This window comes from Pseudopipra pipra, chromosome 12 (assembly GCF_036250125.1).
Source record: "Pseudopipra pipra isolate bDixPip1 chromosome 12, bDixPip1.hap1, whole genome shotgun sequence".
In the NCBI taxonomy this organism is placed as follows: domain Eukaryota; kingdom Metazoa; phylum Chordata; class Aves; order Passeriformes; family Pipridae; genus Pseudopipra; species Pseudopipra pipra.
This window is the reverse complement of record NC_087560.1, coordinates 3,177,549-3,204,823: the sequence shown is the minus strand read 5'-3', so window position 1 is coordinate 3,204,823 and position 27,275 is coordinate 3,177,549. Positions and strand designations below refer to the sequence as shown.

General features: G+C 43.0%; 1 protein-coding gene across 4 annotated transcripts in view; it reads left to right on the top strand.

Annotated features, from left to right (window-relative positions):
- Positions 1–27,275, top strand: part of NRG4 (neuregulin 4) — a 44,291-nt gene that overhangs the window by 1,039 nt on the left and 15,977 nt on the right. Inside the window, exons 1-2 of one of the 4 annotated variants that reach the window (XM_064668438.1) lie at positions 23,176–23,487; positions 26,708–26,875. The exons of the other annotated variants lie outside the window; for them this stretch is intronic. The gene's annotated coding sequence lies outside the window, so the exon portion shown is untranslated. Of the gene's footprint in view, positions 1–23,175; positions 23,488–26,707; positions 26,876–27,275 lie in introns of those variants that run through there. 4 annotated transcript variants of the gene reach the window in all.

The window sequence follows — 27,275 nt, the reverse complement described above, 5'->3', positions numbered from 1 at the left end:
GCACAGTGCAACCTGATGGGAAGCATGTAAGTTTGTACACAAGTAGCCCAGCTTAAAATGTGTGGGATCACAGCACAAACCTCAGCCGAGCTGACTCAGCTCTTCACCCTCTGCAGCAGATGAAGGAAGCTGTACCCCATTCACTGAGCTCTTTCTGAGGCAAGATCTTCCCAGGGTTTAAAAGTGCTGGGCTTGTCTTCCAAGCCCTTCAGCTTTCCTGTTCTCTGCACAGGTACTGCACATGCCAGTGCTCCTCAACCTGTGGGTTGATTCTGTTTTCTTCCCCCCCTCCTCTGCAGGGGCACCTGCTTCAGCTCCTGGGCTGGGCAGTGGGGTCACTGCACTGAGCAAAGGTTCCCGCTGCTGTCCTTGCCCAGCACACATCCCGCCTCAGTTAATTCGTTAATGTTTACAGCAACCTTCTATTGTCAGTCACCACACCCTGGCTGGAGCTTGCTAATAGGAGATAAAGTCCAGCTGAAACAACACAAAGCACAGGACAGAGTTTGGAAGGCACAGGCTGAGCACAGCACGTGGTGTCCACGCACTCTAAGCTGAAAGAAAAAAAACCTGGGACCAAAACAAAACTCCAAGAGCAAACTTAAAAAAAATCTATACTCCACTTATGCATGAAACCCACAGCTTTTAGCATTGATTTAAGCACAGTCTTACAAAATATGTGTCACAGTGCAGTGGGCCCAATTGGGGGTGGGGAGTAGGAAGATGGTTTAATTTAAGCCTTTTGCACCAAAGTCCCTACTAACTCATACCCTGTGTTCAGCTGAGCTGAAGTCAATGTGATTCAGAGCCGTTCTGAGGGGTACTATCACAAAGCTGTAAGCTCCTGCACAAAATCCAGATGTTATCTGAAACACCTGAGTTCGTGCTCTTATGAGGTAGCTACACAATCAAATTCTGACATGTTCTTCTAACTAAAGATTCTGCCACACAGTCCCCCAACAGCAGCTTAAGACACGTGGACAGGTTTGCATTCAAAGGAAATGCCACAGGCCACACTTGAGGAGCCCCCATTGTTGGCTGCAATGTGGGGTTTAGGTGCCCTTGCCCAGTTTCAGCTCCTTCCTCTGCCCACGGTCCTGTGGGACCAGGAATCTCATTTGGCATTTCACTCAACAACAACAAAACTATCTTTCTTTTCCTGAACTTTTTTAAAATTAAAAAAAAAAAGCAGGATGGCTTCCCTGATACAGGTCATAGTACAGCTCCAAAAATAGTTATGTCAGCAGAACTGAAAGTGTAGGGCAGGGCACTGTGCATGGAGACAACAGCACAGAGAAACACTTTAGATTAGAAACAGTCAAATCAAAGCTGACTGCAGAGCCCTGGCCATTGGCAACATTCAGCTGGAGCAAATACCCAACATGAAAACACTGAAGAGATTGAGGAAGGGGTGCAAATCTGTGGGGGGGGTTTCCTCTTTCTGTGTCACACTGGAGCTTTTTACTCTGCATCTAGTCCAGATCAGGAAACGGAATTTTGCTTCCTCTGTGCAAACAAGCTGAGTCCTTATTTCAGTCTACAAATCAGAAGCCTTGTACAATCTAAAGCTCAAATGCAAATGGTGGCTATTCAGGTGCCAACTGGGCAATCCTAAGAAGGTCTGGGAACTATTCAGAAAAACAGGAAGAAAGGGAATAATCTGAAATAGGAGTAGAGGAAACACCTAGACTACCCCAAAAGCTTTCAAAGAGAAAAGGGAAGTGTAATTTAGGGGTAACTACGTTTAGCTCTCATGAATTAGCCCAGCCAAATTTCTTTTTTTTGTGATTAACACTATGGATATCATCCTGAGGATCAGCTTGAACCTGATGTGATCACTCATCTCTACTACTGCAAGTCACATTTCTCCAAGAACTGAAATTAGGTTCCCTGGGATCACAACAACTGTTTTTTTCCTGAGAGTTTTAACCAGCTCCGTTCCTCTGCATTTAGAAAGTTTTACTGGTCAGGTATGCCAAAACTGCTTCCTTCAGGAATCCAGCAACTTGTACTTCTGAAGGGGAAACCCTGAAAATCTGCAGGAGTGCTCCCTACACTTCCTTGCTTTGCTTCAGGTTTAAAAAAATGTTGTTGGTTTTTTCCCCAGTGGGAAAAATCACAGGTTATTATATTTAAAAAAATAATTATTTTTCTTAAACTGCCCCTCCCTAATGCCTTATTTGACACAAGAGTTTGATAGAGTATTTGTTTATATGGCTCTGTATAGGTGGATAAGGAGCATCTCCTTAATTTGTTTTAAAAAACCCCACATTTAGATTTGTCAAAAAATTATGGATGCAGACATGCCACACAGAAAACAAACAGCAAATTAACTTCCTTAAACTTTAACATGCCCATGCGTGTCCGAAAGGAAAGAGGCACCAGAGATGGGGCTTTTTATTTCAAGTTAAAAGGAACATTTTTTGCATCTTTTTAATTTAAAAACAATAAAGTTTTCAAATATATCACATTAAAAAAAAAAAAAAGGAAAAAACCCTCCATTGCAGGAAAGGTATTTAGATTGGAAAAAAGAGTCAGGCATTCACAAATTAGGAAATGGCAGATTTGAACTTGCTCATGCAGACATAATTCTATTCCCTTGTGGGATCATCCTGTATGTTGAAATTAGGCAGAATGTTGTTTGAGGAAAAATGAGCATGTAATCATGTCACTAAAGACTCTCATTATTCGTAAGTGTAAGTCATACTTCCTGGAGAGAAGTTTAGATGGGCCATAACAGAGAAAAATGATCTCGTGAACAATTATAACAATCGTTATAATGAACCCAACACGATCATTGGTCGAATCCTGAACATTTCAGTACTGCAAACCTTGGACTACAGGACAAGTAAGGGTAGCTAGAAAAAAGCCTTTAGAGGAGGACTAATCCAGTACAAAGCTACTAAAAGAGGACTAATCCAGTACAAACTCTGAGGAGAGCCCAGTCAAGCCCCCCCTCCAAGGAGCTTGCAGGTCTGCAGTACACGGTGCTTCCAGACTGCAAGAAACAGCAGGAGCTGCTCTGTTTGGGAAGGTTATGCAAAGACTCTGCTCCTACTCCTTCCTTCTGCTTTCAGTTCCCCCCCAAACTGGGGAGGGAGGGCAGGGGCTGGGCAGCAGGTCTACAGACAGGGTTCTGTGACATGCAAACACTCCACACTTTCTACACAAACCAGAGCTGCCCCGACAGCTCCTTTGGGCTCTCGTTCCAGTTCATGCTACACAGTGTGTACTGGCACTGTTGGTTTGCTCTGAGCTCCTCAATAAACAGCAGGCATTCATTCAGCCAGAAGATTATTCATTTGATCTCTTCCTCTGGAGTAACTCCAAGCATGCCATTTCCCTTAGCACCTCACAACCCACCCTCATTCAGCTGTAACAAGCTGACGATCCCAACACTTACCTACACCTTCTGCATGTGGTGAAAGTGGGAGAGAAAGCACACGGCACAGGGCCACAGTCCAGAGAACAAACAAAAGAGAGCAATCATTCAGTTAGAAGGTCCCTCTACACATCTGTCCAGCCTTCAAAGCTTGGGCCTAACTTAATAAAATAAGGGAGAGCCCCGAGGCAGGCTGGGTGTTTGCCCTCAGGATCAGGCGCAGGGCTGGCAGCTCACACCCTGTCACTGCCCTGGGAAGGTGCCCTGCCCTGCTCAGGGCTGCAGTGCTGAGGTGGCACCTTGGCTGGAGTGAGGGCACAGCACACACAGAGAGCAGCACTCGGACCAGACCCGCTCCCAGGGAGGTGATCCCTCCGTACAGCACAGCCCAAGGATCCCAGCAGGGACACGGGGTTGGACGTGGCTCCAGCAGGACTGTGCTGATCCTGCTGCTGGGCTCCAGTTGGGAAGCTCAGCATTAGCTGGCTGTTGCCATGTGCCACTGCACATGTTGATAGGAACAAGCCTGGCATCAACAGCTCCACTGGACTGAAAACATCTGGTTTTTTCCGGTCTGGGAAACTAAATGACTCTGTCATAAAGGGCTCAGTCAGCATATAGTTAGAAGATCGTTTGGACAAATTTCATAACACAGGCACTCCCCCCACAACACGAGATTTTTTTTTGTGTCACAAATTCCGGTTCTCAAAAGAAAAAAACCAAACCAAAACCAACCAAACAAATCAACCCAAAAAAACTCCCTCAAATCTCCCTTGGACTAAATATTAAAATATTCAATTTGAAACTCAAACAAGGTTGGGTTTGTATTTGCTTGGCTAACAACAATTCTATTTCTGAATTTTAAATGTTTGGGGATGACACTAACCTAGCTGACTCATATTATGACAAATTATTACCATTGAAAGCAAATCAAGTACCAAGTTAGTTTCAAAGAAGTTTGGTTTTCTTGTGTCCATCAAAAGTCAACTCTTAGATTTTGCTTTTAGCTCTCTTCTTACTCCCTGGAACTGCAGTGAAAAGGTACAACCAGAAACCTGCAGCCACATCTTTTTGTTTTCAAACCAAGCAAGATCAGTCCAGCCACCCTTTAGAATAGTCAAAAAAACCCCCAACTTGCACTTTTGAAGATGCTAGAATGAATGTTTTTAGGTCTATATAGATACCCAGCAGGTCATCTCTGATTGGATTTGAATTTATCCCACATGCACTTAATTTTTGCACTCTGTTGATGGCTTTTGAGGTAAAAGTCCATCTGAATCCAACAGCAAAATTTATTTGGACAGAGCTGAAATTTCACTCAGGCTTTTAATAATAGCAGCAGAGTAACACAGATACTTGAGACAACCTCCCTTGAGTCACCCTGAGTATGATGGATGCCTCAATTCAGGGGGGTGACACTGTCAGTCTGTCTTACAGGACACTGTCTTAGTCATGGGAAAGTACCAGGGTCACCACCTGTCAGGAAAATGGTTAAAACTCACTACATTTTAGTTTTCATCCACATATCTGCTGCCCATCTTACTTGGAGGTTAACCTTCCAATAAATACAGGCTTGAGTTTCTGCACATACCCTTAGATTACTGTAACTTTCAGATTGCCTTTCAGCCATTAGACTTCAACTTTAAGACTCCTCCTCAAGCTATTAATTCTAATTTTCTTTAGATCCTGGGCCTAATGGATTTTGGATTGAAAGGCTTTTAGAAATTTTTAAAGTATTCTCTAGTTTTCTAGAGGAGCTAATGTCAACCAAAATACAAAAGATTCACACTACAATAAGAATGAGGGAAAGTACAGAGAAAAACCTCGTAAGAAATTCCTGGCATTTATTTAATCTCTTGAAGCTGAGGATTTCAATGCATGTCACCAATTACAGCTCTGTGAGGCCTGCAAATATTATATTTCTGTAGAAGAAGGAGTCTGAGAAGTAAGTTCTTTCTGTCTTTTCTTCTGTCTCTCACATAATCAACAATACAGAATCAAAACAAACCTAAGTAGACTGGTACTAAATCCAGTTCTTAGACAAGACAAAAACAGCATTTGGAAGTAAAGATTTCATTCTAAGAACCAACTATATTACAAATGTATTTTTGAGAAATATCTATGTTCTGTCATTCCTGGAAAGTACTATGGGCAACCTTCCAGACAAAATGCAATAAATTTATATGAATTTATGGCTTTACTCTGTATCTTAAAAGCAAGTATATAATAATTAGTCCATTGATGTGAAATATATTGCTCTTCTCTCAAACAGTGCTATGCTTTGTAATTCAGCTCTTGGAAGCAAATAGCCCAGGTGTTTTGAATGTAAATTTACAAACAATTGCAGTATTGAATCCTGGTGATACACGCAGGGTAAACTCCACTCTGCAAGAGCACACAGATACTAAAATTCTTGAATTCATGTCTGTCTTGTACTTCAGAGGCAAGTTATGTCACACAGGCATGCAGACACAACAGCTGTACTGTGTGTGGCTTGGGAAGGCCCTTAGTGATCACTGGGAGCCTACAAGGCAAGATTGAACTGCCTTGTACATGCAGTGTACTGAGAGCCATCACTTTAATAGATGGCCAGTGCATTTAACTGTGTCACCCCCTGGCAGGTGATGGAATGCACTTACCACATCTCACAGGCCAGGTTTCTGCCACAAAATGCTGATGGGGAGGGACTCAGGCCAAGCTGTCAGCAGGCCCAGCCCCGACAGGCCGATGGACCATCTGGAGGACGCAGCCCTGTCAACTGGCCAGTAACTTCCACATGTAGGAGCAAGGTGTGCACCTTCCCCCTCCCTTCTGATGGGGGTCTGGGAGGTCTCACAGGGAAGACACACATGGCCAGCCTGTGTTTGGAGTCTGCCTAGACCATCCACTGCAAACTGCACAGCAAAGAGAACAATTCTTCCCACTGCACCTGGACACAGGATGGGAAGTGATTGCTCTTTTTTAACTAGAGGTAATTGATTCATTAGTTATTTTGTGTGGAAATACAAGAAGGATCACTGAAGTATGCAAGAGCAGTACTTTCTGACAATGTTAAAATGTGTTTGGTCTGCACAGGCATGCAGCATTTTTTCTTTAGAATGAAGCTATTTGCTTATTCATATAAAGACATATTGAAATGCATTCAGCTGGTAATATACCATATTAGTAAAAATGCCAAATTTATCTTTTCCTCCTTCAACATCACCATCTCTGCCCAGCCCTCATCCCTTTTAAATGCTGCAAGAACAGAGAGGACTGATGCTCTTGTCACATGAGTAAATGGAGAGCATCACAAGCTACAGAATACATTCCAAAGAAGAGTGCAGGAACACCCACCCATGAACTCCCTCTGATTTAGAGGGGAGAACTGTCAGCTTGTGCTCTTCCACTGATAGCGTCAGCATCAAGATAAACTTGAGATTAACTTCTCAGTTGCTAAAGGCTCACAAAGTTTACTCTTCACTAGGAAATTCGTCTTACTGTGATTTAACACTGTGAGCCAAGAACCAGTTTTTCCTGTGGCACACTAATTTGGTGCTACTGCTAACACACTAAGAAATCCATGTTGCAAAGCAGTGAGGATGGCACTCTGGGATTCAGATTTAAAATTTACTTCAGTGTTCCTTCAGGCTTCTCTACTGCACTTTGAACCAGGGCCTTAAAGACACCCAGTAAAAGGGAGCACTTCTGACCAAGCTCAGCAACCACGGCCCCTGCAGAACACGAGGGAGTGAGAGGCACAGAGCAGTGAGAACAACACCTGCATACCTTAGAGACAGATAAAATATGTGCTATGGTTCAAACAGAAGTGTTAATGCCGTGATGCTGCTTCAGCTGCTTGGATTCAGTGACTGAAGGCCACTTCAGGTGCCTTCATGGGACTACACTGTGGCTTCCCGGACAACAGTTCTTCCTTCAGGGAGGAGGGGAAAAAAAGGGGGGGAAAAAACCCAAGAGAAAGTATTTCCCTGCCTTAGAGAAGCTTTGGTCACAAACTTAAAGGAACTGCAGTGATAAGACACAATGACAAGGAAAGCAAGTGATGAACCTAACAAAGGTGCAGAGGATCCCCACCTTGGAATTGGTCTTCCTGAAGCAGCCCCAAAACCCCAGAGGTGCTGCACAGCCCAGTGAAGCTCCTGCTGTCACTCACAAAGCTGCAAGAAAGTACAGGACAGGGACCTGGCTTCAGCTTCTCTGGCAACTCCAAAAGTAACCTTTGCAGGAATTGTTCTACTCAATACTTATCAAATTGTAGCAAATGGGAAGAAACAAATAGCATATAAAAACCTCACATGCATTTTCAATTCGAAGTCATGCCATGTTAATTCCTAGGCTGCTCTTCAAATATAGAAGCCATAGTAGTTCATTTGCAGATGAAAAAAGCTAGGGAGATGAACTGATGGAAGAAACTTATTCCCATTTAAAATGCCTGGCACTAAGTCCAAATCAGACTCAGTGGCTTTTGCCTGTGTATTAAATAATTATAACAAATGTATTAAAGGAGGTACAGTGACTTTCTGTGAACACCTATATCACACATGACAGTGTCTGCTGGAGAAATGCAGTACAATGGACAAGTTTATACAACAAACTCCTTTACCCTGGAGTTCAGTCCAGAGAATACATAACACAGATGTGTTTGAAAAGGCTTTGTTTGGTCACTATTTTCTTTAAAACAGAAGATCATAAAGAAAACAGGAAAACCCAACCACACTGCCCCACAGAAAAACCTTTGTTACCCATCACAGACAGAAAAGCTTTGGCTGCTGCTGTGTGACCCTACATAGCAGTCGACCTGCCACCCTCCACAGCTCTATTTTAGCAGTATCTTATTTAGTACTTCAAGTCCCATGACCCATATCCAATAAGGAGGTTCTGCCTAATACACTGAGCAGATAAAAGGATGTTTTTCAAGCAAAGGTTATGCAAGGGATCCATACTGCAGTGCAAGACCCAGAACAGTAAACAAATACAAAGATCTAAATAAAACATATTTTTGTTCTTCAACCCATATCCCATACCAGTCACCTGCTTGTAACTGAACCATGCCTGTTTAAGCTGCAAGCACAGATTTTTTGTTAAGATTTATCCATTCACCTTTTTTGAAATTAAAGAAAAAACTTTATCAGTCTAGTCATTACACATTCCTAGGAGGCAGGAAACTCAGAAAAACATATCCAAAGACAGACAGATGAGAGCAAAGAAGCTACATCTGTATCAGCTTCTGGATGAAAAACATGAAGAGCTGGTGAAACAGCTGGAGAATTTTCAGAAATATTTTATGTATCAACATTGCACTAACCCCTCCAAGCCAACCACTTTCTGCTAAACAATCTATGACTCTCAGCTAAAAACTCACGAGCACTTTCAATAGAATTTAAGTAAACTAATGAGTACATACTGCCTAACTAAACCCAAAGTCCAAGACCACATAGGAAACAGATGCCAAAATCTGGATTAGTACTCAAGTTTTTGACATCTGGTATGGCACTCACTTAGTGAAAAATGCCACTTTCCAATAGAAAAACCTCCAGTATTTTACATGTAGGTTGTTGGGGGTTTTTTTAAATATACATGAAAATATTCCACAAATAAAATTAATTGTGTTTTAAAGTCTGTTCTGAGTGAGAGCTGTCAGAGGAATCCACTGCAAACTTCCCTGTGAGACCAACATGGGAAAGACATCAAAAGCACAATCAGAATGATTTTTATGATTTTTAAGGTCCTAGAAATGAACTGTCTTTCAGACAAGAGAGTTGTCCCATACTTTAGTTATTCTCATGCTATTTAGAGACATCATTTAGGTGATTTAGAAGGCAGTTTTTGAAGTGATATAACCCCTGCTCCAAAGTACTTAATCTAATTTGAGACAATGATTGCAGTAATAAGATCACACAGTTTTGAACAAGTGTAGATTAATATAGCTTGGTTTAATGGACTTATCATACTTATTGTGATACTGAACATAGGATCTTTTAGGAGAAATTGCAGGATAGATAGCATAAGAAACAGGGAATGCTTCAGGATAGAAAAACTTCTGTCTTGAATCCAAAATGAACAAGATTTTGAAGAAATATTCCATTAACAAGTCATTTCAACAGCTGGTAATATTGGCAATGCTCTTCTACAAAGCACAGAACAGACAGGTGTCCAAACCAAGTGTCCTGAGTTTCAAAGAACACTCAATAGTGGTGCAAGGCAGCATCCAAAGGCTAGAAAAATGATCCATCACATACAGGCAGGCCAAAACCCAGTGCACCCTCATCCAAGAGCAGAACCTGTCCAACTGCTATGGGCAGATGAAATCAGCTCAGGGAGGTGAAATCAGCTCAGGCAGCTGCACCCTTTAAATGCATTTCACCACTAACTGGTGCCCTGGTGCAGCTGCAGGCAGAGCACACAGGTACAGCAGAATTCCTTTCTCCTGCTTTCAGCAGCAGTGAGCTCCATTTCGGAAGTGCCAAGGAATCCCCGTGCTCCAGTGTGCCATGGAACTGCAGCATGCATCCCACTTCACTCACACAAGCCCATTCCTTTTCCATTCAGTTACTTTGCCTCCCTTTGTTGTAAAAAACCCGTGGTGAGCCATAAAAATTAAACAGACGCACATTTTTCCCATCTCTGCTTTTAGAGGCCATGGCTTACTGAAAGAAAAGATTGCTTTCCTGCGTCCAGGCCAACAGTTTTCCTCTCTGGATTAGCGAGCAGGATTATCACAGCCCGTGCTGAGCCAGCACTGCTGCAGCTGGACTTTGGTACCAGTTGCCAAGCTGCCCAGTTTAAAGCTAACTCAGGTAGAGCTGTACAAACTGCAGTCTGCAATGCAGCACCAAATTAACTATTTAACTCAAACCCAAATCCGTTTTCCCTACTTACTGAAAAACAGCAGCTGACAAACTATGGATCTGGCATTCTCTCACATGCAATAAGATTTGCTGCAAGTATCTAAAAATACACTTGCTGGCTGACAGCCCAAGGAACCGATCAATGAAAGTTCAAGAGGTGCATTTCACAGTCCAGATGTTCTCAAACTGTGCTCCATCAACAACTTACAGAGATGGCTGGTCACATTGTGCTGACTTTTCTCCCCTTTACTGCACCAGTTTGTGTCCAAAAGGCGAAAAGCACATTTACAATTCTTAAAATATTTTTCCTTTTGCTACAGTTTGCATAAAAATATCACAGCAAATCAATAGGATGAGAGGCCGTCCCAGAGACAACCTGGTGGAAGGTATGAATCAAACCTGAAGTGCTGGAGCAGGATGACCTTAATGAGAGTTCCAAAGGCACAAAAATGACGGGATCCACATGTACACACACACATTCTGGAAAATGACAAAACATCCACATGGCAAAAATGTTGTTCCTAACCCGACCGACACAGTTTGTCAGTAGATACAGTGTCAAAACCTGTGGAAATCGGGGAAGGGCGAGAGAGCTCACTTGTTTATTTAAGGAAAACCTAGTCGGGTTTTCTAGGCAAATGAATTGCAACAGTGAACGGTGTTACTAGATCATATTTTATTAAATACTTGTGCTTGAATTATTTCCTCCAACACTTCAGTTATAAATGATTATAAAAATGTAAAATATACTTTGGAGAAAAGATGAAAACTCATTTAAACATACACTTATCCTTGCACCAAAACAAACACAAAACTATCCAAACTGAGCAAAATCTAAGCTTGAATACAACACACCTTGCACAGGGGATACACATCCTCTAGCTATGGACACACACTCTGTCATCCACCTTTTCATTTGGATGTTAAATTAACAATTAGCAACTTGAACACCACTGAGACCACTTGCCACAACAGGCAAGGAGGGAAGCAGCTGAGTCCAGCAGGTAGAGCCAGGAGCTGCTGCTGCTCCATGTGTATCTGTCCTTGCTCAAATCACAAAACCACCTTATAGTTCAGTCCTTCGGGGGAAAAGGAAGAGAATGTTTTTAGCTTGATAAGAGGAAAGTCATTAGAAATTACATACCATGTAGCTTTATTGCCTGTAGCAGAGACCTGAAAAACAGGTCATGTATGGCATCTTTATATATCACTTTTTATTTTGATCTTGGCTTGCAAGTCCTTCCTTTCTCCTTTCCTTGCAAAGGCACACACTTCTCATATGAGCACAAATCCATAAGCATACTCAGAGCAGCCTCTGAGGCTCTTTTGCTGCATTTCCCAGAGAGCAGCCTTAATTTTGCCAAGTCAGAAGAATCACCAATCCATCATCTTTGCTACATGTTATAAAGCAGAAGACTAAAGCAAAATTCAAACATTCAGCGCTTTTCCACGAAAAAAGTGCTCTGCAACTTCAGTCTGCTCCATCTTTCCTTCCCTAAATAGAACTTTTGCCCTTGGTTTTATGTCTCTGCTCCATTCTCAGGGCTGCTTGATAGAAGGAGAACATGCATTACTTTTTTCAAACCTAAATAATCCAGACAAACTCCCTGCTTTTATCAAAACACCCGTGTGCGCTTGGCCGCCAACATTTCAAACTTTTGCCTGTCATTTCACTTAATTTTCAAGTAATCACTTTTAATGTAAGCCACAGCATTCTGTTCTCAATTTCTGGTGTGGGCAAGGATTTGTTTTCACCTGGAGGTTCGTGTCTCTGCAGCACAGGTCAACAGCTTCATGCACAGACCACTCACTACACGAGCCTTTCAGCCAATATTCTGCTGGCAGATTCCTTTACAGACATGCTTCTAAAACAGCCCAACTCAAAATACTGCTGTGGGTAAATATGGGGCTTGGGTGAGAAGTGGGGAAGTGTTTTCCTCAGCTCCCCACCAGTCTCTCTGTCTGAGGGGTTACGGGATCACGGGCGCTGCCGCTGCCCTCTCTGTTTTTCACAAGTCTTTTGGCAGATACACAGAGCAAGACAGATTCCCTTCTGTATGATAAATGCTACAATCACTGCCATCTCCTTAGGGAAGGCAGAGTGCTGATCACAGCTCAAATGGGCATTCAGCTCCCATGGAAAATACAACTTGTCTACTGCAAGGCAGGCTGATCTTCTGCAGGCTGAACAGTCACAGACAGAGAACATGTGTTTTGATTAACTGAGCGTGCTGCACTTGATACAGTAAAACCATTGCTTTGAGTGGGTTTCATCACTTTTGTTGTCCTTAAAGGCAATAATTTTATCACCTTACTGCTTTTCTTTTAAACTCCGGCTTGGGAAAAAGAAAGTAAGATGAAATCTAGATGAGAAAGGTCTGTTCATCATCACTTGCTCCCCAGCCTGTGTAAAACAAAGTACTGAAGCAGTGGGGATTCTAACAAGCTCACAGTTACCTCCAAGCATAAACTCACATAAATGAGTGCCCAGAGGAACCTGAAAACTTACCCTAGATCATATTCTGACATACTTTCAAAAATTATCAGCTATTGACACTGCAGTCAATAATTTCCTATTCCACACTGGGATCTTAAAGCATTAAAAAGCCTAAATAAATATTCAAGAGGTAGAAATACTTTCTCTTCTATAGATAAGCAACATAAGGTGTGGTGTGTGACACAGAGAGACTTGCCATTTCTCTCATAAATCCTATTTGCCTGTCTTAATCACACACTTGTTCTCCTTCACTGTTTATTTTCCTCCCTCTCTGCCCTCAAGCAGTTTGGGAAGCTTCTAAACTTCTTTTATTCTTCAGGGCATTTTCTGTTTGGTTTGGTATCTAATACAGTCTATGTTTAAACAGTCTATATGGACCCAAGCATTGCTGCAAACACCCATACAAAATTAAATTCAATAAACAGAAAAATCTCTCAGAGCCCTTCAGAACTGCAGGTATCACACAGTAAATGTGACAGGCACAGTCTGCCATCGGAAAAGCTTCCACTGAACTCCCTTCTGTTTAGTTCTTACATCAGCTGGATAACAGATGATTAAAAATACAAATAATCTATGTCATATACTTCAAACCTAGGCTCTGAATGCAAACAGTACCATTATCTGCTTAACAAAGACCAATTATTCAGTGAATAATCAAGCTACTGTGCAAGTTCTGAATGCCTATAATATGTTATTTGATAATATGGTGTCTTCTGACCTAGACAGAGCTGCCTACAGCATATAATTAAAGGTTTCAGATACATTATGCTCCTCTCCTGCCAAATGCTGTTCATGCAGTATGCTTTATATACTCAGTGAAAGTAAGAGAAAAACAGTCTCTTTCAGACTCAAGGGCTTTGCTAAACCATTTAAATACAACCAGTAAAAGCCCCAAGATCAGATGTCCTTCTAGGGAAGCAAAGTACCACCACCTGTTTTTCTTCCAGTACCGAATCCTCCATTTTATAATTTAATATTTTGAACACTGGCCTTCCCTTTTTCCATGATAAAACACTTGGCATTGGTTTATGATAGCACCACAACCAAGATAAGTATTTCATTACATTAGACATTACCTGGAGAGAAAGCTCCTGCCCCACACAGCCAACGACAAAAAGTGAGGATGTTTTAAAGTGATTTTTACAGCTTGTGAAAGACACAGGCACTAGGGCATGAAGCCCTCCCCCTCCTGACAAAATGAACTGTGCAAGCCTGTATTTCCCAGTCAATTTGTCCCATGTACCTTAATCCTTATCTGGAGGCATGAAGCAGAAGAAAGCTGGCTCACTTCACACGTTCACTCAGTCCATGAAATCTCTCTACCAAGGCAGTCTGTGGAAGTGAACAGTGCTCTTAGATGAGGATGTGGATACACTTCCCTCCTTTAACCCAGCACACATCCATCAGATCCCAGCTGATGCCAGTCACCTGGGCACTCCGAGGACTGGCTGCACTTCCAAATGCGTCAAACAAATAACCAATTAGTCTTTGTTTGCTAGTTCACTGTATCCACTGCTTTCATACTCAGGCCTTGGCAGCCTACCAGCTCCTTCGACTGCAGTCCCTTCCCTTCCCCCCAAAAAAGGGAAATCATCTTATGCTGAAAGAAGTTCTTCAAAAGCAACCAGCCCACCTAAGTTTCAGAATGAAGCAATGCATTCAGATTGGGTAAAACATCCAGCTGCTAACAGAAAAAGGACCAGGTTTTTTTTTCCATCGCTCCCAAATTCCAGAAAAGTACAAGGGAGCTGCTAATGAGCATTTTCAGAGAGAAAAAAACCAAAAATGTAATTGAAAAATAAACCAAATATCACCCTTACAACTGGACAGTATGTACCTCAGGATTCAAAGGGTTGTAATAGTCCCTGAAATCCTCTTCCTTGGGCTGTTGAGGGAATCCTTTGCCTGGCACTCCAGGCCTTCCCAGCATTTCAAAGAATACCTTCATTTACACATCAAAACTCCTGCCTTCTGGCAGGATATGAAGGCTGGGTACCAGCCTAAAAGCAGCACTTCAAAATAACTGTTATAGTCTCTTGCTTAGCTAGAACCATGTTACATCATCTGCACATCGACTTCTTTTTCTACAGCAGAATAATAGATGTAAGAAGATGCTCAGTACCTTTAAATGAAAAACCTTCAGTACCTTTAACTTAGTATAATCTTTTTCTAATGTGAGTCTCAAGAGTCACTATGGTGATCCTAAGACCATAGAGAAACTGCCTTCCCAGTTATTTCTGCCTCATGAGAAGCAAACTACTATGGGAATTCTTCTCATTTTCACATTAAAAACAATAGTGGGGAGTCAAGTTTGGTGAAGACACCCATGAATCTCACTCAGCATGTCACAGTTAAATCCATCACAGATTTATCCTACAACAAACTCCCGAATAAAATATATTTCAGAAGACTTCAATACAAGTCATACAACACTGTGCATTTTAAAAAACCCAGCTACTATTCCCTAAGTAGTCTCCAAAGTTCACTGAGCAGGCTAAAAGAAAACCTTTGGGGTTTCCTGTGCCACCCCCCCGATTTTTTTTTTTTCTTCTTCTTTTGAACTGGAAAAAAGTTCCACAGAACAAAAGTCATTCACCCAAGTACAGCAAGGTGCAGCTGAGCAGTGATTGAACAGACCCTGGCAGTCAGTCTCAGACAGCAGAGCTGCCTGCCCTCAGCGCTGCTGCTACCACAGATATTGGCTAGAGATCACCAGCAGATAAGCCACAGCTCTCAGGAGACTGGAATAGAAGCCATTAAATATTTCCTTCTCCCAAAACCTACTCAGTATTCCCACTGTCAGGCCAGTTTCACAGCTGTGTACTGAGGGTTGAATTCTCATTTTAAAATACTTGGAAGACATACTAATGCACAGAATATCTGGTCAAAAACAGCTCCTTCAGAGCAAGTCTCAAACTCAGGATTTTTTTTTGAAAACTTAAAATGAACTTTTCTCATTGCCCGTTTCAGTACATGATAAAAGTTCTTCAGAAAGCTATTTGCAATCTTTTAAATAGGTTATTGGAGGGAAAAAAGGCAAAATATCTCAATGCTTACAATATTTAATACTTATTAAGATTATCAAGTTAAAAACTTGACTGCACTTCTGCTCAAAACAAAACGAGAACTTTAAAGAATGCAGTGAACAAACTCCAGCCACTCTCCTCCACAAAGACAAAACTCTTCTTTCCAGTCCATAGGCACCTTCATGTCACATATCCCAGTGGGGTCAGTGCAGCAGTCCTACATAACAAACATGCACGTAGCAATCAGAAGTGAGGATCCCTGACTTAAACGGCAAGGAAGGTTGTTTCAGATCAATTACCTGCATCTGACTTATTTTCTAGTTGTATAGCCACCTGTTCCCATTGAAAAAAAATACAGATTTTTTCCATGTGGCTACACGAAAAACAAACTCTTGACTTACAAAATAGAAAACGTACAAAAGTTAACTTTCCTAAGTATAAAATAAATCGAATTTAAAAATTACTTTTGCAGGTACTCTTGTCTGCAGGTAAGACATTGAATATAATAGTGTAAATATCACCTAATTTTTTTTTCCAGTGGTACTCCCTTTTTTAAAGGTAGGAGAAAGCTAAGTTATTACTATTTCAATGTTTGCAATGTGAAATGTGATGACAACAAAAATGTACACATGCTCGTGGTGCCAAAGACAATAAGACTTCTCTTTGCCAGTGTTGATCCTTGATATGCAGGTAAACAGAAATACCTGGATAGACCCAAAATGCACAAGACCTGAATTAACATCTGCTGTGCATTTAGAGAGGCTGTGACAAGTTTGTGCTGGGAGGCAAAACTGTCAACGGAATTTTTTTTATGACACACATCCAGTATTATCTATATAACTAAGGCTTTCCTAAGCATCTATCACCATTCACAATGTTCTTATTAAAATGTATTTAGATTGCAAATCCTCTGGGACAGGACTTGTCTTTTATCCATACTTGAACAGTCTACTGCTCACAATGAGGATCCCAGTCTGTTTTGCTTTAAATACTAGACTAGCACAAGTATTTTGTTAATGTGGAAGACTGAAAATATTCAGAAAGCACCATTTGTGTTCGTTCTGTGCTTAATTCCCATTTACAGTGCAGAATAAGCACTTCAGCTGTCATTCTAGTAACAGTTTTACCTACCTAAGAAACTCAAGATGGGGCCAAATTTCCCTGCATAGTGATTTCACAGTAAGTGGCAACCAGATGGACAGCACACTGCCATATGCTCCCCTGTGCTCAGAGGTGGAAAAGTGAGCAAATGTGAATCAGAAAAAAAAAACAGAGCAGGGAGAAAAATCTCTCTGTAGCGTGCCCATTAATTCCTGCACACACCCTTTCCTACCAGGAGCACGCTCAAACTTCGCTCCTCGCACCTTCGGATCCAAATTCCCAGAGCAATGAGGAGGGGCAGCTGGGGAACAGCTGCTGTCTCCAGCAGGGTCCCTGCTAGGCAGGTCCCTTGCTGTGCCACAGCCAGCAGCGCTGCTTTCCTAAGGAGAGCCATTGTACAAGCAGGAGGAGAACCAGCATCACCTCGGCCCTGACACAGGGATGGGAACACCATCCCTCTGCAGGGCCAGCCCCTCTGGAAGCTGGAACTCTCCCCAGTGCAGCCCAGAGGCTCAGAAACTCTGCCCACTCTGCAGCCTCCTCTCCATTTTTCTTTTTTGGCCCAGAGATAACACGTGTCAAAAACTTTTAAGCAAACCCTGATGCTGCCCACGTCTTGTGTTGCTCTTTAGCTGGAGCGATCTGGCCATACTATAATGTCTCCAAGGAGTACCTGCCCTTTTGAGCCAGTCCTAAAAATAACACCTTTCCAACTTAAACATACCTATTCAATTACACTACTGCCCCTGCTCTGAAAGTCCTTCTTCTTACGAAAAAAGAAAAAAACAAAACGAAAAGAGCATTCAGATTTCTGGAGGTGGCAGCTGGTAACAAGAAAAACAGCAGATATGTGCAAGGAAAATCTTTGAGATTGATTTTTTTTATACACTTGTGCAAGTAACGTGTGAACCTTGACCCATATCTCACTTTCCCCTTAAAAAGTTGTTTTCAAAGCTGTCTAGTTTTATCATTCCAGATAAGAATGTAATTATTTACTCTATGTGGGTTGTAAAATTCAGGCAGCTATTATATACAGAGAAAAATTATGGACTGCTTGCTGAGACACACCACACGCCTCATGTTTACATCCTGTATGTTTGCTAACTTTAATTATTACAGACAGGAGCTCTTTAGTTCATTTTAAGAAGGGCTTTCTTTACATTTGTGCCATCAGCTAAATTGACTGGTAGTCCAAATGGTGTGCTTTTCTGTAAGAAATTATTTGACAGACTTGAACAAAGGCATTGAAGGCAAAATGACAAAATAATTCAATAGCAAAAGTCTCACCAACTTCAATAAAACTTGCATTTTGCTATTTTTAGACATGAATTTTCATTTTCTATTAGTGGAAAAAGCTGGTAGGCACACTTAGATATCAGACACATAACACTTTCCACTACAAAGACTTTCACAACTTTTTTGAGAAGCTCTGACACTTGCCTCGTCTGCAGGCAGCCTTTGAAGTTCCCTGGAATAGCAGAGATGCTCTTTGTCTCATGGCAATCCATTCAAGTTAAACTGAATGTTTTCCTATGCCTGCTTGCTTTTTTTAATCAAGTGTTTGGTGGCCTCTCAAAAAAACCAAAAAAGAACCCAAATGGGCATGAACTCCCTGTCCACAAAGGCTGGGCACCTGTACCTTGGAGAGAACAGAGGCAGGCAGGGTGCTGAAGCTGAAAAGCAGAGTGGCAGGACAGAAAGAAGGATGGAAGAGGTCACACTTCACCCTTTATTTCCCCAGACAGAACACACAACCCAGAAGTCCTTCCCTCATTCATCAAATAACAACCTTACCAAGGAAGGCAATTACCTGAATTAGAAATCACCACTGAAGGCTCAAATCCCATTTAGGGATTTTTTTAAGGTCAACAGGGGAAGTTTATACCTCCAGGTAACATCATTAAAAAGAAAAAGCAAAACAACAACAAAAAAAGGGGACTAAACCTCACAATACCAAGAGGTTCTGTGGGAGAAACTAATTTGCAAGGAGGTTACTTGGGTTGAAATCAAAGCTCTTGAAAATTAGGAAGCAGCACGCTTAGAACAGCATATGCCTTTTGCTCCATTTGCATTAATCCTCTTCTTAACTGTTAGGATCACATACTATTTTTCCTGAAAACTGTTGGCTCTCTGATACCAGGGTGGCTCACAACACAGAACTGTATCTGCAGAACCCTTAATCAAACATCTGCTGACTTACAAGTCTGACTTTGCAGCAGTATATTTGAACATACATTTCAAATGTAGTTTCATTTGTGTGTAATGCCATAAGGGCACGTGGGGCTTTACAGGATGCAAGGAAAGATACAATAATTGCCACAAAGAAATTGTAGTTGAAACACATCAAAGAAACAATGAACCCTAGACAAGATAAAATGAAGGAATGCAAATGAGACAGGGAGAACCTGTTCATGCTGAAAATATTATTATTTTGAATAAAGCAAGGGATAAGCTGATACCGTATTCTATAATGCTTAGTCAAAGACAAAAGTATGATTAGAAAACCTCCATTGCTGCTTGAGTTTACAAGGAGACCTGTCTTCACTCTCCTCATGCAAAACCAGCAATTTCAACAGGATTGTATGGAGGTAACAGCTCATTGGGAACTCATAACTAAATTAAGAATTAAACCCTAATACATCACACCTGTCACACCAAATCCTAAGCCCAGCAAACAGGTGGGCTGAGCTGTGACAGAGGCTGAAGTAACCCTGCCACCTTCAGCCAGCTGCTGCCCACAATGCACCACCCAAGGATTTGGTGGAAGAAAGGCTTTGATTCACCTTGGGCAGGAACCTCTAGAGCCAAAGAACGAACAACAGCCACGTTCTACCCCACAGAAACCAACTTTAACCATTTTTCTCTTGAAGACAGCATTTCAACAAGTATGCTCATGTCCACCTATAATACAAAGATACTCCCAAAAGTACTGTCACAGAGTTCAGAAATTTTTTCCAAGTCAAAAAATCCCAAACTCTCCATTTTCCAAAACTGCAGATTCCAGACTTAGCCCTCATATTATGAAAGCCAAAATGAGCCTGGCAAACATGTTTCACCAGCACACAGTATCACTCCAGAACCAGTGAGGAGAGGAAAAGTAGGAATCAAATCTCAGTCTTCCTCTCATATACCAACTAGCAATGATGATTCTTCAAATAGCATATACTTGACACTTCTGATGATAATACATGCAGCAGAAAGGACTCCAGCTCACTCTCCTATGTCAATATTGGTTCTGCAGTGTTCGTAAGGATTAAGTATTTTGACTGTTAGATAATCCCATTGTCCAGGAGGCAGATTAGCTCAGCACCACTATATAGCAATAACACCTCGTTTGTTGCTCTGATAGAGTATGCAGATAGTTTTATACTGCATAGCACAATTCAATTAATTGTTGTGCTATTGCCAGGTAATGCAACTAATTTAAACAGATACTGATGATATAGGTAAAATGTAGTCATGTCAGGATCTCGAAGGGCAATGCAGTTCCTCCTCCTGACTGGGACATAATCCCGTGTTCCAACACTGGAACCATGGGCTTCATTGTGCTGGGGGTTTTGTGAGTCCTGTCCCTCTGTGCCCAAAGTGATCTGTGATGCAACATCACTGCAGAGTCAGCCTCCGCAGCACAGAGACCACGAGAGGCGGAACAGCAGCTGCCAGGGACCCAGAGTTTGGGGAGTCACCACTGACCCCAAGCTGCAGTAACAGCACAACAGTACTGGGGGCCGGGAGAGGGGAAGTGTAGTGAGCATCTTGGACAGGGCACCTTCAGAGCTGTAATCATGCCTACACCCAACTAACCTTTGGGAACAGACACAGGGACAGGGAAAACAGCTACACTGCGTGCTATGTTCTGCATTTATGCTGTCAGTCACAATCTGAAAATATCTGAGCGGAGTAGCAGGCTTGCACTGGTACTCACATTGCAAGCATACAGAGCTCACATCTTAATTTTCTTACTGACCTTTTCATACACCAGTTGGAGTCAAGATCTTTATCTCACTTACTACTCCAGTTCTGAAGCTGAAATAGCTGATGTGTACTCTTGCTACTTGTTCTCTTTGTCCACTGCTGTCTTTAGCACAATTACTACCTGCTAACCACATCTAACTTTGGGTGCAACTTCCACCTCTTTTCGCCCTTCAGGCAAAATCCCCACCTTGCACTGAACGAGTCAGTTTTGCAATCCAATGGGTAGCATCAGGACAGAGCTGCAAAAACTCCACTTTGTTCAGAAACAGAGGAATGAGTACAAACTGCTTCGGGAATGGGCTCCTGGTTCACACAGTCCCTTCCCTGACTGCAAGCACACTCTTCCTGCATTTAGGAACCATAACACGTTTGAAGAAGGACACACTTGCTACTTATTTCACATCCTCTGTAACTGAGAGGTATTCCCCCCCCTCTCTCTGCACAGAGGAGACTGCCCCACAATACAGACATTGTTCTCAACGTCGAGGAATGCCTTTTCCCATATAAGATACTTGCTGCACAGTGTTAATCGTGGTATCTCGCTGCAGAGCACTTATGTGCTACTACTGCACGGTCTAATTTATAATCCCCACCTAATGTGACTGTGTTAGTAATAATCCTTTTACAAGTGTCCTGCAGGAACTTGCAGTATCTTCGCAGGAGCTACCAAAAAATAACTATCACTATTGTCTCACCCGATCCACACTTGGGTAATAATGTTATACAGCACATTAAAAGAACACAGTTTGCTTACCTTTCTTTGTGCAAATTCCAGTAATAAGTCTTGCAAAAAGAGTAGGATTCCTAACAGTCACTCCACAAAGCAGCAATTTCTGACTGTGTGCCTATGACAGCAGCCCTGTGTTCAGACAAATGAGCCTTCTCTGCTGTGGCAGAGGATGAGCATTCACAGCTGTAAACACCCCTACATCGTTACTCACTTTACTTCTTTTACATGTACCATCTTTGGCAGCTGTTACAATGGTGTCAGGTGTGCGCTCTATTTAACACAGACCTTGTAGATCGGTTTGCTCTCAAACCCACATGTAAGAACCAAGAAATTCTGCTGGAGACACATTTAGCAGAACCTTTTCCTGTACATTCAGCAAGCTAACAAGCGTAGAAACCAAGCATACCCATGGACTATTCTCCTTAAGAAAAGTTACTGTGACATGCCGTCTTGTTACAGCTCATCAATCCTCACGATTTAGATTTCACCTCTACAAATATAACAAAAAAGGCCTATCACATTTATTACATTTTTATGCAAGGCAAACCAAAAAGTCCCTGGTTAAGAGCACTCTAAATGGATTTCAACTTCAGAGAAGAAACTACAGTTCCTTTTCTGGTTGGTGCAAGCAATGATGCTGCTCCGGGACGGGGGATTTCCAAGAAGTGCTGCAGCACCTTTACAGACCTGGAGCGCTCTCGGGGAAGGCACTGCTGAGGCACCGCACGTTGGGTGGGTTTGCCCGCACGGAGAATAAAAGCGACTTTCAGGCTGAGGCACCGCCGGGGCCGTCGGTACCCGGGAGCCGCACGGCACAAGTTGTGCGGGGCGCGGGGGCCGGGCCGAGCGGCGGGGCCGGGGGGCTGCGGAGCGGGAGGTGCCTCAGAGCCCCCGCGGCCCCCTCCCCTGAGGGGGTAACGCCGCTCCGGCCGCGACCCTCAGTCCGCCCGGCCCGGCGGACCCCGCGCAGGGTCCCGAGCGCCCCCGGCCCCTCCGCCGACAAACTTTGTCCCGCGCGGAGCGGCTGCCCCGGTACCGCCGGCGCGGGGGGCCCGCCGGGCCGCCCTGCCCGGCCCCGGGGGCGCGCACGGCCGCGCTGGGACACGGCACCGACCCGCCGCCCGCACCGGAGCACGGCACGGCCCCGCTTCCCGGGCACGGCCCCGACCCGCTTCCCCGGCACGGCACTGCCCGCACCGGAGCAGAGCACGGCCCCGCTGCTCGGGCAGAGCACGGACCCGCTGCCCGGGCACGGCACGGCCCCGCGGCCGGAGCACGGCCCGCGCCGGGGCTCCCCTCACGCCGCCGGGGCTCCCCCCGCACGTACCTGCTCTGCCCGCGCCACCGGCGTCCTGCGCGCGCCCCACGCGGGGACGGGGAGGGACCCGGGGCCACCCGCGCGCGGCCCCGCGCGCGCCGCCCGCGCCCGTTCCCTTGGCGACGCTGGGCCGGCGCGCGCGCGCGCGCGCGGGTCGCTCCGCGGGAGCGCGGGTGTGGGGGGGGCGCGCGCGCGTCACGCGCGCGGCGCGGGGCCAATGGCGGCGGCGGGCGGCGCGCGCTGGAGTACTACGGGCACGGCCCCGCCCCCCGCGCGCGACCCCCGCGCGGGCACCGGAGCGGCGACACAGCGCGACAGACCGCGGGACACACTGGGACAGACCGCGGGACACACTGGGACAGACCGCGGGACACACCGCGACAGACCGCGGGACACACCGCGGGACACACCGCGGGACACACCGCGACACAGCGGGACCCGCATCGCCGCCCCGCGCGGCGCCGCCGGGGCCGGGATTGCATAACGGCGCCGGAGCGAGCAGCTGCGGGATTGCACCCTGCGGATTAGGGATTACGTTGATTCAGCAGATTGCCCGGTGCATGTCTGAGAAAGATTACAGCAGCAGAGTTAAGAATACCCCTGTGCTGCGGTAAGCCGTGGTTTCAGTAGAGCAAATTAACTCAATACAAAATTAAATGCACCAAAAAAAAAAAAAAAAAAGAGACAAAAAAAAAAGGAAGTAAACCAACCCAAGGTTAAGAATGTGCTTTAAATGGACAAAATAAATGGGACTGGAATTCAGGTTTTGAGTTATCCACCCTATGCTGTAATAGGAACCAGCTCTCTGGATAAATCTTAAAAAATCTAAATCAGTATAATGAACACTAGTTACATTTGATTCCTGATGACTACCATGTAAAAGTAAATATCTAAACTCTCACGATAAACATTTTGTAGTAACTCAAAATTATTTAAGAGGCACCAGTCAATTTGATTCTGTCACCATGTGCTAAACTGTCTTCTTGTACAGAGTTTGTAACAGGGATTTTTAGAGTTCTGATCACTGGATCTGAGGTTACTGACACTGGGGAGCTGACATTGTGGGGTCACTACATCTGCCACTGAGTAAAAATTAACCACGCAGTGAGAACCTTTAAATTGCATTAATTTCAGTTGATTTCTTACAAGAGTTGATGAAACTTGGAAGCAGAAGTGCCACAGAAGAAATCATCAAGCACACAGAATGAAAGAATAGTGTTGTGGGGTTTTTTTCCCAAGCTTGGCAGTGACTTTTTTTAATGCGTCTTGCAAAATTTATTAATTCCCCCCACATAAGCACACACAGGCTCGAGACTGGAATCTCTATCTCAAAATTACAAATTTGTAGTTATATTTGACAGAAGCTCAACTTTGTAGCTTTGCCAATGTCTGTATGAATATCTCATACAGTAGAACTGGGGTTTCTGATGGAAATTTGCAGTTGGTTGCAAACTGCTTGGGAAATCTTAGGAATGGAAAGTGTCCCCTTAAAGTCACTGCAATGTCTCAAATTGCAATTTCAACACCATGACAAGAGTTTTAGGCTGCTGTTGTAGTACATAATTAATCCTAGGCATACTTCAGTGGATAAAATCAAAACGTAAACCTAAATTTTTGCTGTAGGCATTTCTAAGACAAGAGGACTCAGTAATTTGTTGTCATCTCAGAAAACTGTAATGGAAAGAATTTTAAACAACTGTAGTCAAAAAAATTAACCTGTAAGACAAAGCACACTGAGATTTGTGAGCTATTTATGACCTGCCTTTGCTTCTGCCTTTTGTTAGAATTCCCTCACGTTGTGGCTGTCCCGTCCTAAAAGAAACTTTCAGGGTGTAAATTTGAGTAACACATTGTCCTTATACAGATTTGTTGTAACATCTCACCTTGAATTCTTCCTTAGAGAGATCCTCATTTGTTTCAGGCAGTTCGATGGATTTTTTTTCTGACACCTGATGATTTTCTGTGCTCAGATCAGTTATGAGCTTCAGGTGGGGAGGGGATGAGAAGTTATACCTAGATGAGAAAAAACAGACTCCTTTTAACAAGACTTCAGGACAGGTCCTGGCTCTTGGAGAAAATAAGAGGTGTAGGTTACTAACTGCTTGACAGATACCAAGGACATATCTCAGAAGGAAAGTTATATTTAATTAGCTCACTAAGCAATTTTTGAAACCTTTTCTGTTCACTGTTTTCACAACACAAATATTTGAGCTCAATATTGGGGCAGAATGAGATTTTACTTTTTTTTTTATTATTTTTAAAAAGAATACATAATGCAGTAAAATCTCATTCTTTATGATGGCTGTAAGATGCAAAACTTAATCTAAATGTGTATTTGAAATAGCCACATGACCAAAATGATCTTTAATTTGTGGGGGTGTTTACACAGAGATTAATTTTAAGAATGTTTGAATAACAAAGAACCATAAAACAAAGGATAGAACTGATCTGAAGCTTTTTTCCAACGAGCTGGCACAAAGCAAAATAGGCTGTATTTTAAATTTCAGGTTAAAATGCTCCAACTGGATACACAGAGTAACTTTTCAGCAGCTCCCAAGATGCATGCAAGATACACAATCGAGCACTCATACAATTGGATCTGTAGTTTCTGTGAGCATAGGCTACATCTGCCTCTTAAGAGGAAGACAGTTTGGAAAGTGGAAGGTAGAAGCACAAATGATCTTTGTGTTTCTAGTATGAACTCAGTGCACAGATAGGTTTAGGCAAGTTGGAATAGAGTTTAGCAACAATTTCTGTGGTAGTATTTCCTTTTCTTTAAATATATCATCCTATTTCTAATGAGATAGGGACTCCAATCTGTTCTTTTTAGGACACTTATACTTACTCGAACCTCTTTTCAGAGTGCAGCACCCCAGAGAAAAACTGGTAAATACATGACTACCTAATGATTTATTTCCTCTTCAGTCTTAAAAAAGAAAAAATAGAGAACTAGTGGTCCCATGGCCTCCCTCAGGCTGCCTTGTTGTCTGCAGCCAGCCTATAAACCATGTGTAGTACCCGTCACAATGAGAACTAGTCCAGTGATGAGTGGCACAGCACACCCCTTTAACACATTGATGCAGCAGAAATCCTCAGCTTCCCCATGGGATTTTCTGCCAGATCACTGGATTTAAGCATCTCCTGAAAAAGTTCAGCTTACACCTGGAGCAGCAGCAGAGACAGTGAGGTGCATACTGATAGTAAGATGAAGGAAAGGAGAGGAGAGATCTCCTTTTTGCAGTAGCAAAACTAAAGTTATTCTGTCAATTCAAGGACTCCTATCCTAATTAAATCTGGTACAGGAGCTAGTCTGAAATTTAGGTGATATATCCTGTTTATATTTTCTGTTATGAGAGCTATTGGATATTTACCATTTTGTGGAACTTCCTGTGAAAAGGGAGACTAAATTAACAAGGACTGCTTGCTCCAATTAGATACAAATTTAAATCAGATTTTTGACTGCTGTGTAAAATATATTTATGATGCAATTTGTGTGAGTTAGACTATGTGAATATTTTGAATTCAGCAATAAACTGTAGTGCTGGCAACCCTAGAAAAACATGCAAGTGATTCTGTGAGCATAATGGGGTGTTCCCCTATTCTGTGCTTTGCCTCTGCAAGGATGTTTGTCTTTGCTGTAACCTCACCCACATTGCACTGTATGTAAATGTGAAGCCTTTTTCACAGCACATAAAATCCAGATCTCGACTGCAGGAGAAACCTATCTGCAGGATGATTTATTTCTTTTAAAGCCAGGATTTTAGTTCTGAAGCGACTCCTGTTGTCTGTCTCTCTGTGCAATGTTAATTGTTCTCGTTGTGCACACAAAGGTTGTGTATCTGAGGCAGCTCAAGAGGACGCCTTTGGGTGGGGACCTTGCTGTTACAGCCCAGTGTGACAGGCAACTGCCATTTCAGATTTTCCTGGATGGACAGGACACGTGAAAACTAGAGAAGCCACCTGAGGTCCCATGAAAACCAGAACTGTCTGCTCATAAAGTAAGTACAAATGCATTATACCTTCTGAAATGGGCCTCTGCAGAAAGTTGGTTTTCTGTTACTGAAAGCTGAAGGACAGGCAATTATTCCTCATAAAGCTGAGACTTTATTTTATTTGATCATTTAATGGGAAAAAGATTCTTCCTTCCAATATAGAGCAGTTTGCTTAAATAATTGCTTTACGTAAACTTTAAAGTATAATTAAGAAAAAAGAGCAAACATGGAAAAATAGGATGATCTATTGCATTAGGCTTAAACATAACCTATTTGGTACAGTAAACCTTGACTATACCTAACAAGAAAATAGAATATAGCAAGGCTAGCTGGTTATAGAGTTGGCATATCTACAGAATAAGTTTCTTTTAGCATTGTCAAGTGAAGATTGGTTTCTGTCCAGGCA